A 15,079-nucleotide genomic window follows, 5' to 3' on the forward strand; every position below is an offset into this window, starting at 1 on the left:
TTAGTCTCAGAATAAGACTAAACTACAGACTTGAATGAGAAATCAGTCACTGCATGTACACAAATTAAACCCAGAAATGACTAAATTAAATTGACCACAATAAGCAAGCAGATAACTCTGAGTCAGAGTTTGAAAAATAAAGAATAATACCCTTTTTTTCCAGTACCCAAGTTTGTCACCGGAGTTGTAATTATTAAATATCTGTACACTTGCATTTCTTATCAAGGTAAATGAACTAAAACCTAAATTGTAGTTTAGCTGCTTGCATCATTATGCACACCATTGTGTGTGTGTTATTTTTCACAAGCATAAGAATGCAGTGAGGGAGCCCAAACCTATTATTGCATCACTGCCTGCCAACTATTTTAACTTGAAGTAATTGAAAGTTCTTTTTTTTCAGTTTTTTTATTCTAATGCACAGTAGTATGTGAGAAGCAATGACCACAAAATAAATGAAAAAAAAATCCACTATAACTGAGAGATAATTATATTTGTACTAAACCATAAGAAAGCCCAGCATATACCTGAGAAACAAAAATTATATTTACGAAAGAAAAAGAAGGGAGAAAAGAGAGGGGACAGTTTGACAGAACAAAGCAGCATATAGCTAAATGGGGAAGATTTGATTTGCTGAAGACCAGCACCTCATGCCTATTTTGAAAATTATTACCCCAGAGTTTCATTCTTTATTAAGACGACAGATGCTCTTTCTTTACACAAAACTATACAAACAGTAATTACCTTTTCAGCTGCTGCCAATAGCTGATAAGAATGGAATTTCTTTTTCCACATATGGTAGGCCATCCACATTAGTAGAAGGATGCTACTTAGTATAAATCAAGTCATGACTTGTTTAATTTGGATTAAAATATACATAATATAAAAATAACATCTTAAAGTGTGCAATTCAGTGGCATGAAGTACATTTAGAATGTTGTACAGCTATCACCACTATCTAGTTCCAGAATTTTTTCATCACTGCAAAGGAAAACCCCACACCCATTAAGCAATTTTTTCCCCATTCTCCCTTCCTCCAGACCGTGGCAACTACTAATTTACTTTCTGTCCTTATGGTTTGTCCTATATGGGATATTTCATATAAATGGAATCATACAATATGTGGTCTTTTGTGCCTGGCTTCTTTTAATACTTAGCATAATGATTTTGAGGTTCATCATGGCTGTAGCAAGTTTTAGTACTTCATTCCTTTTTATGGTATAATAATATTCCATTGTACAGATATACATATTTTGCTTTTTCCATTCATCTTTGATGGACATTTGAGTTGTTTCTACCTTTGGCTATTGCAAATAGAATTGCCCTGAATATATGTGTGCCAGTTATTATTTGAGTACCCGTTTTCAATTTCTGCATGTGCACTTAGAAGTGGAATTTCTGTGTCATATGATAATTCTGTTTTTATCTTATTGCGGAACTGCCAAATGGAAGCTGCACCATTTTACATTCTTACCAGCAATGTAGGAGGGTTTCCATTTCTTCACATTCTCACCAACACTTATTATTTTCTGTCTCTTTTTGAAAATTTTGTTCATCTTAGTAGGTGTGAAGTGGAATCTCATTGCTGTTTTGATTTGCATTTCACTAATGACAAAGGATGTTGAAAATCTTTTCATGTGCTTCTTAACCATCTATATATCTTCTCTGGAAAGTACCTATTCAAGCCCTTTGCTCATATTTTTAGTTAGATTGGTTGTTTTTTTGTTGTAGAGCCATAAAGTTTTGAACGTGAAGGTAAATTAGAAACCATCTTGATGAACATGCTAATGTTGCAAACGAGGAAACTGAGACCATGGGAAGTTACATGATATGACCAGATTCACCGAGTTGTTACTGAACCTGGGACTCAGATGCAGATGTCCTGTCCCGTACATGGTAAAGCTGTCTCTAGCTACATCCTTTTGTATGCAATATCATAAAACCAACAGAGGTTTTTAAGATGGTTGACTGGGATTAGAAGCACAGTCCATAATATTGAAAGAACCATGACCACCTGAGGCAGTCTAAATACTTTACAATTATGAACACATATTTTGACTTAGAAACGAAATTTAGTGTTTAAGGAGTTAAAAGTATACATGTAAAACACAACATCTGGATCTCTCAAATGTAAAATATCTATTTTAATTGTCATTTTGTGATTTAGGCAATTACCAAAGAAAATGCAAATCATAAATGGATTTTAATGATCACAGCCTAAATCCAGAGTTTAAAATGGCTAACAGACAAAACAAAATAAAAATGGGAGATTAATTTATGTTGTAACATATATGAAGTATTAAAAATTAGTTCATTCTTGTTATCTTTAATATGTGCTTAAGCCTTTTTATTCAGCTTTAAAAATTTTTTCAATTAGTTATAAAACAATGAAGAAGGGCACACAATAAATGAAAAGCTTAAATTTGCTCTTTAAAAAATGGTTGATAGTTCTCCTGAGATCAGACTTCTTTTGGCAAGGTATTAAGTGGAGTGCAAGGAGGCCAGGCCTGTCCCACTCTGGGCTCTAAAGCCAAATTTGCTGTTTTGTGTCAATCAAAGTGTGGAGGGAACATCAGAAACATTGAGGCCAAAGGTCTAAAGCCACTGAGATGGGAGATGAAAGATGGAGCTAATCAGATGCTTAGATGGTCCAGGAACCAAAGAGTGGATTTAGGATGAAAGCACTCAGCTATTTCAGCCACAGCAAACGGAACAGAGCATGACCTTCGGGCTGGGAAGAGATTTTGTGTCAAGCCCAGAATTTCTCAGAAGTCAGAGATTACAAACGGAGGACTGTTGATAAAAATATGGACAGGAGTAAATTGCCGTAGTGCCTCATGACCTGAGAGGTATATTTGCCCTGCTATTCTTTCCTGTATAAGAGAGATCATCCTTTATCTCAGCTACCAAAAAGCATTCTAACATTTTCTCCTGGAGTCTCATTTTTTCATAACTTGAACATAATCAAAATTTGTTGTTCCATTTATATGAGAAAGTCTTACTAATTATCAGCAGTTATTCTTCATCTTGGACTTCTTCATAATTTGAACAATATAAATAGAATTTGGGGACTATTCAAGCATTCCCAAGTGGCATCTTCCTTTCAAGGGAGAGGGAGTAGAGAAGCAGCAAGGGAAGCTAGAGATGCTACCTATGAACTGGAATGCAATGGGAATCACATTTCTTCCAGTTAGATAGTTCATTTGCTTTGAAGACAAGCGAGTAAACTGTGTAGGGACTCAATTTACCATTGAACTCTTATAAATTTCTCCCTATAGATTATGTAGACCATCAGTTTTAAACAATGGGCTCTACCTTTTAAACAAAAAATATGTTTTCATTTGCTATCTGGCCATATGAAAACAAAATCATGTATTTGGTTGCTGAAATTAAAATATGAACACATTTATTTTGCTATGGAGAGTAGTATAATTCATTCATATATTTTCTCTGCTACCTTTGCAGGCATTATTTTATTTTTACATTTAAGTAGTTGTCTTATGTCCAATTTATAGGTCCAACTCTAATTCATAGATATTATTGTGTAATGTCCCCACAGCTTCCCCATTTGTCAGCTAAAATGTAGTGCAGAAGGAAGGTATATAGAATATGCAAAGCTGGGAGTAAACTTGCTTGATGTATCAATTTTTGCTCCCCCCAAAATGATGTAGGATATATAGCATATTGTATATGCAAATCCAATATCGAGATATTTCTTGCTGTATAGAAACACTATTTGTTCAGATATCCAGCTTTCAAAGAAGATGAGCCTTGCTCTAGTTCAGAGGTAAATTCTGATTTTCCTAAGGTTCTAGCATTCTCCAATAGGAATTTCTGTGATGACAGAATATTCCTTTTCTACACTGTCCCTATAGCAACCATTAGCCTCATGGGGCTGTTGAGTACTTGAAATGTGGCCAGTGAGACAGCAAAACTAAATTTTATATTTTATTCAAATTTGATTAATTTGAATTTAAATTTAAATAGGCACTGGCTATCATATTGGACAACCTATCACAACTAATCATGGCAATCCCATTTCCATTGCCAATAATTGGATTGACATCAATTATTATGAAAAAATGTTGGCCAAAAGATGGGAAGAGAATGTTGCTGGCAAATGAAATGGTCTGTTCTTCTACTAGCAATGCCCTACCTAGCATTGTTGCCTGAAACTCTGACACTAAGTTTTTCACACCATCAATAGCAACATGTCATGGAGCAAGGCTCCAGCATTACTTCGAGACATCCAGTAAATGAGATAATGAATTTTTCATATTGTTTAAGCCATTTTGATCTGTGTGTCCTATTATTTGCAGAGGAAATCATCATAGGTAATATAAACATCTAGATTATTTGATGAAATTGTCAGAAGAAGTTTTTTTTAATCTTTGAAATAGACTATTACTTGAATTTTAATAAAGATGACTTTTTTGTATATAGTGTATATCTTTGCTATGGTAAGGGTAGAGTACTTATGTAGCAACAACAGTGAATATCATATTCATAAAGGTATTCATAATTGTTCGAACTTAAATTGATCTTAAAATCTTATGAATAGGTAGCACAAGTGAAAAATATACTATTTTGTACATGAATAGATTGAAATTAGGAGAGGTTAATGAGTTCAGACAACTCTTAAGTAATGGGGATATATCTCAATCTTGGATCTTTATTTTTTCAAGAAAATACTCCTTTTAATTAGATTAATTTCTCTGTAATTATCCTCTGTGTAAGTGGATTCCAAGAATAGAACACAGATCATTTATATATTTATATATGTAATGATCTAGTTGTTTTTGTGTTCAGCATATCTCTAGCTGTTTGTAAAACCAGAACATTTTTGAGTCAAGTCAGTAGAGTGGAAAGTGTCATATTGACGAGAAGAGCAATATCTGCTTTAATTATATTAAATACAATTAGGGGGAAAAAAAATCAAAGTAAGAAGTGGGTTTCTAAATAATCTATAAAATAAAAGATATAAATGTCTAAAGTTACATGCAGTGAATGATTCACTAAATTTAACAGCTAAGAAATTTAACAGTTAAGAAATTCAAGAGATCTAACATTTACTACTCCTAAAATTAATTATTCATACCGTATGTATCTGCTATTAGTTGCCAACGTTTAGGTAGAATTTAGAAAGTGTGTTTAATAATGGGAGTGGTAGGTTTTGCTTTTGTATCTGCTTGCATTCAGAGAAGTAAATGTTGGTTTCCTTGACTTTCAAGGGGAAAAACACAATCTTTGAACAGTAGCAGAGGCTTCTTAGTTTAGGTGTTACTTTTGTAAAACCCTAGAATGGCTTGTTGAGGGAGACTATGCATCTCTTTTTCTAAATACATTTAAATATATATTTGATCCTCATTTTTCTGGAAAATGATGTTTTCACGTGATGTGCTACATGAAGATAATGCAATAGACTAAAAAATCATTTAGTGTTTTTCCCAGCCTTATGATTTTATCATTTAACTTTATCATTATCAATATAAGGTGATCAGCATATTCAGGTGATGTTGGAATTTAAATATTTTAACCCTTCTAGTTTACCACTGAGAAGCTTTACTAATTTAGCTCATAAAAAACAATTCCAAAATGCTAATGTGAGACTGACTCAAGTGAGGGTAAATGAAAAAGGAACCTTTGCTATAGAAGGAACCTATCTCTAGGTATCACTAAGATATAGCAACACTGAGCAAAGAGCTATAAAAATAAAGCTAAGTAATTATAATAATTATTATTACTAAAACAGTGATAATGACATAAGAGATAATATCTATTAAACTTTGTGCTATGCACGAAGTTTTTTAATTATCTAATTTTGTATAGCAATCTGATGAGGTAGGTACTAATATTATTCCTGTTTTATAAGAAACTAAAGGGTAAAGGAATTAAACAATTAATTTTAAATCATGAATAATAGTGGGAAAGCTGGAGTGATTGTTGGGCTGGTCTTCTCTGTTTCTTTCCCTTTTCAATGGCAGAATCCTGGTTCTGCCATTGTCCAATGTTTGAAAACAGTGTTGTTGTTTCTTTCATTTTTCTTATCATGTACAGTGGAAGAGTAAGTCAGGATCCTGTGGGAGGGAAAGCAATCTCAAAATGGATTTGAGGATTCCAAGATCAGTGAGAAATTTTTTCTCACTTCCCATTTAGAGTCAAGAGACAGGTTAGGCTGCACCACTCTCAAGAGAAAATGGCTGGGCAGGGAAGCATGGTTGATAGGGTCAAAGATAGCCTCACAAAGATTTCTGTGCCTTAGAACAGGATGCAAGCTGGGGATTGATTTCTATACCTTAAAACGTGGCACATAACTCATGAAAGAGTGACTAAAGCTGCATGAATGAAGAGGTATTTTAGCTAATACATTGCTCCCCAGTTGACTTCCCATCTAACCAGTATTTTGGTAGCATGTAGGCCTCCGTCACTCAAAATTTAGATAAAGCCCTGGGGGAAAACGATCCAAAGTTGCCTGTGTTTAAGATTCTGCTTTGCTGAAGGAATGGGAACTTAAATTATTAATTTGTATAAAAACAAATTTTACTTTGGCATTTCAGAATTGTGGACTTACTGATATCTAATTCACTGACTTGGTGTAATTTCTAAAAATTGTAAACATAATGATGATATTTGGCCTGATACCTGAATATTGTAATCAATTTATATATCATCTCTGGGTTTAAAGGTTAACTTAATATGTGATGGTTAATGTAAGTGAGCAGCTTGAAATGATTAAGTCAGTATTGTGATATTCTGATTATTGCATACAGTAATGTAGGATGTGATTGCATCCTTTAAAACCCAGTGTAAACTCCATAGCTCCATATGACAGTATCCTTAGCACCTAAGGAGGTCCCTGGTCATCAATTAATATTGAGTGAATACATACAAAACTGGATACACAGATATATATATATATATGCCAAATATTTAGTCTGGTAAGAGAAAAGTTTGTGTGAATAGTATAAATCAAGTTTTTCTTTACTTTTTGTTTTACCTTCATTTTAAAATGTTCTTAGGAATCAGAAAACTCATACTGGGTCTTTTTCAAGTAAAATACTGTTCTTGACTCCTCTTGAGTCATATGTCCTCAGAATTTTGCTGGATGAAACTGATAAATCTAATAAATTAATTTCAAAGTGGTTAATGAATAGTTTTACATTTACTATTCCCTAGTAATTTCTGAAGATTATTCTCTCTCTTTTTTTTTTTTGGTAACATGAGCTTTTTTTTTTTGGCTGCATTGGATGTTTGTTGCTGCAAGCAGGGGCTACTCTTTGTTGCAGTGCATGGTCTTCTCATTGCAGTGGCTTCTCTTGTGAGCATGGGCTCTAGGTGCTCAGGCTTCAGTAGTTGTGGCGAACGGGTTTAGTTGCTCTGCGGCATGTGGGATCTTCCTAGACCAGGGCTGGAACCGGTGTCTCTTGCATTGGCAGGCGGATTCTTAACCATTGCGCCACCAGGGAAGTCCCTGAAGATTATTTTTATCTGTAAGCAATATCTCTAATACATGGAAGGTAAGATGAACATAGTTTGGGTTAAGAAGTTTTTTGAGAGACCTTACAATCACTCTATATGAGCAACTTTTCTGACAATCAGTTACTTGACTCAAGCTAACAAAATTAAATATACATACATTATTCTTATAGATATTTCAGCTAATGGACAATTTTTTTTAACCAAAGTCTACCTGCACACTCTCCTCCCAATAATGCCTGAGGTTTGTGAACATGATCATGAAAACATATCTCCTACATTTCCTAAACCTTTCCAGCCTGCCTTTCACTGAGGAAGATAGTAGATTATTTGTAGATGGGGAGACTTGTTAAGTGGTTTTCATTTCTATCACTGTAGTTTTACATTTTAGTGATTATAATACTTGGCAATGAATTGGTATTTTTTGAATTTGGAAAATATGTATGGAAAATATGTATTCACTGCCATGTTATCTAGAAGTTTCACAATTATACGTCATACTTATTTAAAAAAATAGGTATTTATTACCAAAGGGGAAACGGTGGGGGAGGGATAAATCAGGACCTTGGGATTAACATACACACACCACTATATATAAGATAGATAACCGGGACTTCCCTGGGGGTCTAGTGGTTAGGGCTCTGCACTTCCACTGCAGGGGGCACAGGTTCGATCCCTGGTCAGGGAACTAAGATCCAGCATGCCACGCGGCATGGCCAAAAACAAAGTAAAAAGACAGAGATAACCAACAAGGGCCTTCTGTATAGAACAGGGAACTGTACTCAATATTCTGTGATAATCTATATGAGAAAAGAATCTGAAAAAGAATGAATATATGTATATATATAACAGTCACTTTGCTGCACACCTAAAACTAACACAATAATGTGAATCAACTGTAATCCAATTAAATTATTAAAAAATAAATAAATGCACCAAAAAATAAAATAAAAATTACAACATTTTAATCAAATGAATATGCATCTCGTCGTGTAAATTAAGCCTACATGGAAAAGTATATAGAAGTGGCACAGGAGAAACAAATAAAGATAAGACAAACCTTCGACTTTCTCACTGTAACAAAAGATTGCTACTGTGCACTAGAACAAAAGGATAGCTGTTTTAAGGGCCAACTGGAGGAAAAAATCCAAAAGAGTAAGTTTAATTTTTTTTAGTTGAGTTTCATCAGTGACATTGATTAAATCCCTCCCCCCCACCCAAGTAAAATCATTGTTATAGCTATAAATGATGGGGCTCCTGTTTTGAGCACCTACACTTCCAACAGGTAAATGACTCTTTAAGCTGTGTTCATGTTTTCTTTCAAATCCAGAATAAGAGGAAATAGGGCTATAATACTTAGTGATTTAGAGCAGACATAAGGAAAAGCACTACTCCCTGGTAGTTTATATACTCATAGATACGGGGTTATGTGACCAAGGTGATATACATCTGGCCCTGCCCAGAAGCCAAGTGATGTAGTACATCATGATTCTGGGTGTCACCAAATGAATGGATTGGCAACAAGAGACATTATTGTGTACTTTGGGTGGTGGGTCAAAGATGATGCTTTGCCCCTCACCATCCCTTGCCCCGACAGGAGCTAATTTTGGGAGTGTTTCCTATCAGACTCTGACTCTTGTGTTGAGATTATATTCTAATGGACAAGTTCGTAAGTAAAGGAATCAGTTGGGAGGCTATTTTGTGGGAGTGATGCTGAAAGCTCGGCCTCTATGCAAGGGTGCTGAATCAGATCTCAGAGACAGAGCTTTTGGGTGAGGTGAAAAAGAACAGCTTTATTGCTTTGCCAAGCAAAGGGGGACAGAGCGGGCTCCTGCCCTGAAAAACTATGTCCTAACCCAGGAGGAGTTGATGAAGAGTTTTATAGCAATGGTTCAAGGGTGGGGTTGCTGATAAAACTGGATGTGTGCAGGGCCTGATCTCCTTTAATTTCCCCTCAGGTGGTCGATCTCCTGATCTTGATGAGCTTTTCTGGTCCCTTTAATCTTGCCTCATGTGGTTTCTTGGCTGCCCCTCCCTTGATTAGCAGCTGTTCGAGTCTGCCCTTTGGAACTCAGGGAAGGTCATGGAGGCTGGAGTTTTGCCTACAAGAAACATGAGACAGAAAGGCTTCTATGCCCAGGAGCCCCACAGGGTCCTGCTCGGCTTCAGTAGCGGTGGAGGTGGTGAGAAGTGTTTGAATTTTAGATATATTTTGAAGATAGGAACAACAAATTTCTTCACAGATTGGTTGTAGGTTGGGAGAGAAAATGAAGATTCAAGGATGATTCCATATATGTTGGCAAAAGAACTGGAAAAATGGTGAGGCAGGACCTATAACTGGAGCAGATTTGGGAAGAGATAACTGAGAATTCATTTTAAAATATGGTGAGTTTGAGATGTCAGTTGGACATCCAGTGGAGATATCAGTAGACAACAAGATTTATAGGTCTGCAATCTAATGTAGCACTATGGATGGGAGATGTAATTGTAGAAGTCTCTGGCATACACTTATTTATTTATTTATTTATTTGCGGTATGCGGGCCTCTCACTGTTGTGGCCTCTCCCGTTGAGGAGCACAGGCTCCGGACGCGCAGGCTCAGCGGCCATGGCTCACGGGCCCAGCCGCTTCGCGGCATGTGGGATCTTCCCGGACCGGGGCACGAACCCGTGTCCCCTGCATTGGCAGGCAGACTCTCAACCACTGTGCCACCAGGGAAGCCCTGGCATACACTTATTTTTAAAGCTTTGAGAATAGGTGAGATCTCCAAGACAATGAGTATAGATAAAAAAGAAGAGAAGACCAAAGACTGGGACTTGGAACACTCCAATTCAGAGACTGGGGAGAAGAGGAAGAACCAGAAAAGAAAATTGAGATAAAATGACAATTGAGGTAGGGTAAATACCAGGAAAAATAGTCTTGGTAGAAGTGTGAGAAAGTATATAAAAGAGAAGGGTGTGGGCAACTACTTCACCTGCTTACTTACAGGTCAAGTAAATTGATTTTAGTTACTTAGATGGTGATATTGATGACAGTATTTTTAATAGGGTGATGAGGTAGAAAACATGTGAGGAGAGAAAATAAAAACATCTCTTGCTAGATATTTTGCTATAAAGAGGAGCAGAATAATAGGAAAGTAGGAAAGTGTCCATCAACAGATGAATGGATAAAGACGTGTTGTATATGTATACAATGGAATATTACTCAGCTATAAAAAAGAATGAAATTCTGTCAGTTTCAACAACATGGATGGACCTAGAGGGTATTACGATTAGTGAAAAAGTCAGACAGAGAAAGACAAATACTGTTTGTTTTCGCTTACATGTAGAATCTAAAGAATAAAACAAAACAAAGAAATAGAACAGAAACAGATACAGAGAATTGACACTTGGTTGTCAGAGAGGAGAGGGATCTGAGGAAAGGTAAAATGGGTGAAGGGAATTAAGAGGCACAAACATATAACATATATTACAAGGATGTGATATACAGCACAGGGAATATAGCCAATATTTTATAATAACTTTGAGTATAGTCTATAACAAAGATCGAATTACTGTGTTGTAACCTGAAACTAATATAATGTTAAAAGTCGATTATAGGGCTTGCCTGGTGGCGCAGTGGTTGAGAGTCCGCCTGCCGATGCAGGGGACACGGGTTCGTGCCCCGGTCCGGGAAGAACCCACATGCCGCGGAGCGGCTGGGCCTGTGAGCCATGGCCGCTGAGCCTGTGTCCTGCGTCCGGAGCCTGTGCTCCGCAACAGGAGAGGCCACAACAGTGAGAGGCCCGCATACCGCAAAAAAAAAAAAGAAAACAAAAGTCGATTATATTTCAGTTAAAGAAAAGAAGGAAGGATTTCTGGAGGAATGAAGTTGGGTTAAGCAAAAGAGAACAGGGCCCACTACACAAGTAAAAAAAGTGGCATTAGATGTGAGCATGATATTATAGTAATAATAATAAACATTTTTTCATGTGCTGGAAATAAGCCAATGTACATGTATAAAGAACTATTTATGGAGCTATGATTACAAATTATAATTTGCAGTCATCTCTATAATTTTATCTAGAAAAATGTACAATATATTCAGATAAACAGCTGATTTTTTTAAGTGTAAAGTGAGGGAATTTCAAAGATTATTTGAAACTTTTTTGTCAGTATTATAATTTTAGCATAGTTAAATTATACCCTACCTTTTTAACATACAATAGGTCCAGAGCAAAAAAATTATATGTGCCATTAGAAGTGTAATTGGGAATATAGTATGTTTTTCTACTACATATTAATTTAAGGTAAACACTATACATCACATGTTAATGGAGAAAAAAGTGAAAATGTGCCTAGGAAAAATAAGCATATTAAAGATTTTATTTTATTAATGTTCAAAAATAGAAATATAAAATGTTTTGCTTAAAGTTAGATCTTAATCATATATCACACAAAAATTAATTAAATGACTGCTATTTCCAAAGGCATTCATAATATATTACCAAGAATGGGAATTTAATGTCAAAACAGATTGGGAAAAGGAGTTAGCATCTCACATATATCCTGAATTAACTAATAAGTTTTATGTAAACCACTAAAACATCAGTCAGATTACAGTAGCAAATTCTGTAGCACTGGGCCATACCACTTACAAATAGGAGCATCTGGCAATGATTAACCTGAGTGGAAATTTCCTTTTCCTTTTATTATTCATATAGGTTTAAACTCAATTTCTATTAACATTTATATTTATTCGGGGGCAAAATAAAGGAGACTACATGTGAAAACACTGTCCTTTTCTTCTACTTCCTGCCCATGTGTTAAAAGATTTTATTTTAGTTATATCTTGGCCCCATTTCCTATTTAGGTTAAATTTTCTTCTTTATGGATTTGCTAAACACAAACACAATAATCTTGACTACTCTCACTCACACCAGAGGTGAATTATTACCATTAAGTGAAGGGGTATTGGTTGCAGTAGGAATGTTCTATTTGTTAGGCAAAGCATTCTGTTCCTCCCAAGATCTACTTCTTCTGTTAATATAGAAAAAGGGCATTAGGAGGTATTACTTTGCAGGTGGTATAAAATTTGCAATTTGTCTTGACGCTTGCGATGTCAATCCATATCTTTGTAGAGATAACTCCAATCAGTTTGTTCGTGTGAATTTCTGCAGAAAGAGTGACTGCCTCCTGGTCATTTACTCACTGTTGAACATGTGGTACAATTTCTGCAATTGCTAGCAACACGGAAGAGTGGTCAAAATTATGGTAAATTGAGATGTCTAATTTTTGCTTCCCAAGAGGTGTTGGTGAGTTGAATTACATTTATCAGGGAAGAAACAGAAATCTATCTTTCTGTATGTTTGTATGTATGTATCTATCAATCTATTTATCTAGTCTATCTCTCGTGATGTATATGATATATATTATCTGCTGAGGCACTTCCCCTAATCTCTTATTTTTAAGAATTCCTGCTTACAAACATCCACAATAACTAAGCACGAAGAGGAATGGGTGCTAGCATTCTGTCTGGGCATTTTACCAAAAAAAATCCATTTTTGAGCATTTGAATGATGAGTATTCAAAACACATCTGCAAGATTTTGGGATGAATTTTGTATTAAATCCTTAAGACATTGCTTTTTAAAAATCCTTTGGTCATGTTTCTTCGAATTGAAAAGTCCCCTTAAAATTGAAAAGCCCTTTTAAAACAGCACCATACTTTCCTTGCCATTTCTGCATGGTCAAGGACTGTCAGGCTTCTGGTCGCAGAGGCATACTGTAACCAAGAAAAGAAATAGAAAATATTATTCTGTTGGTGAGGTGCTGCATTTATCTATAGGTCCTGACCAAGCAGCCCCATCTTTTTTATTCTTTTACCATTTCTGTAGACCTCTCTCTCAGACTGGAGCCTCTTACTCATTGGATAATCTAAACAAGAGTCATATTAATTATATTTGCTTCTTCAATATATGGAAAGTAAGAAGAGAATGATGAAATTATGTATTGGAAGATAGTTTTTAGGCAACAGGCTAAATCTTGAATTACTTGTTGCCATTAACATGGAAGACAAGTATGGGAGCAGAGTTGAAATTGTATACTTTAAATAAAATAGCCTAAGAGAAATAGTTCTATATTTTGCTGAAACATCTCTTCAATATCTACTTAGACTGATAGCCAGGGCAATTTTCTTGGTCTCAAAGACTTATGCTAACTTTTAAAGCTTGTGTGTGTGTGTGTTTACATGAATTCATCTACCAGCATTTGAAATGAAAACTTCTACCAGTCTCTTACCATATAACTCAAATACTATGCATAATATAAAACCACCATATAGAAGATTCACACACTATAGGGTGTAAATATCAAACCAACTGTCTTGAAATATTTAAAGCCATGTGTGGTAACATATGCTTGCATCAGTAACCTAGATGTAAACTGAATTTTTGGTTCAGCATTCTTATCCCCTGGCTTAATTAACCTGTTTGACAATATAAAAATTTATGAGTGCATTTCAATGATTGCTCACATATTTTCTTGTAAATTCTCTATGTTTTAGTAACAATATGAACTCAAATTCTTTGGCAGAATATGTTCCAATTGGATATAAAAATGTGTTCTGAGTTGGGGAAGGCAAGATGGGCTTGAGACAGTGATGTCATCAGATACTTTTTGTCCATGGTTCATAGAAGCTTCATTCCCTCTGGTGAAAACTAGCATGATATCATATCACGCATTCTGATGATAGAAGGTAGTGACAAACAGGTTACAGATTATTTAAGTAGTGGAATGGGAATGTCTCAGATTATGAATTTACATTAATATTTTAATTAAACCCTATATTTTAAGAAATACATTATTTCTTCAAAAGTTTAAATAAATAGAAAGGGTGAGCCTTTAAACTGTGAGGCAGCTCTGAAAAAACCTGTACGCAGCCCAAGAGGGAGTTCAAGGGCAGTGGACACCATGCCTTAAAATACTTAACCATATTTAGTCATTGGCTGGGACCTGTCCAGGAAGAGTGTGTATTTCCCTCAGATACTGAAATGGATCCCAAAGGTACAACAACTCAAGGCTGTTATCTGACTAAACTCTATGCAACAGGTTCATTCTTGAAGGTATATCTGAGTGGCATACCTCCCTTGCCTTCACATTAGTAAATGAATGATTTTTAAAAATTGTATTTAAATAATACCATTTATAATATAACAAACATTATGTGATACTAGGTATAAATGTAACAACAACCACAAAATCCTACAAGATCTTTCTGATAAAAAGAAAAGTAAAACTCTGTGGAAATCATAATAGTATAAATAAATTTAGAGGTATACAATGATCATGAATGGCAAGAGTCTACAGAAATGATTACTCTTTAGATTCAATAAGACTCAGTCAATATCCTAGCAAGATTTTGTAAAATATTTATGAAATACCAGAGCTCAAGAATATCCAAGATGGGGGATTAGTTCCAAGATGGTAGAGTAGAAAGACCCTGAGCTCACCTCCTCTCATGGGGACATCAAAATTACAACTATTTACAGAAAAACTATCAATGAATAAAGACTAGAACCTACCAGAAAAAACCTTCTACAACCAAAGATATAAAGAAGGAACCACAACA

The sequence above is a fragment of the Delphinus delphis genome, chromosome 7 (genome assembly GCF_949987515.2).
Source record: "Delphinus delphis chromosome 7, mDelDel1.2, whole genome shotgun sequence".
Lineage (NCBI taxonomy): Eukaryota > Metazoa > Chordata > Mammalia > Artiodactyla > Delphinidae > Delphinus > Delphinus delphis.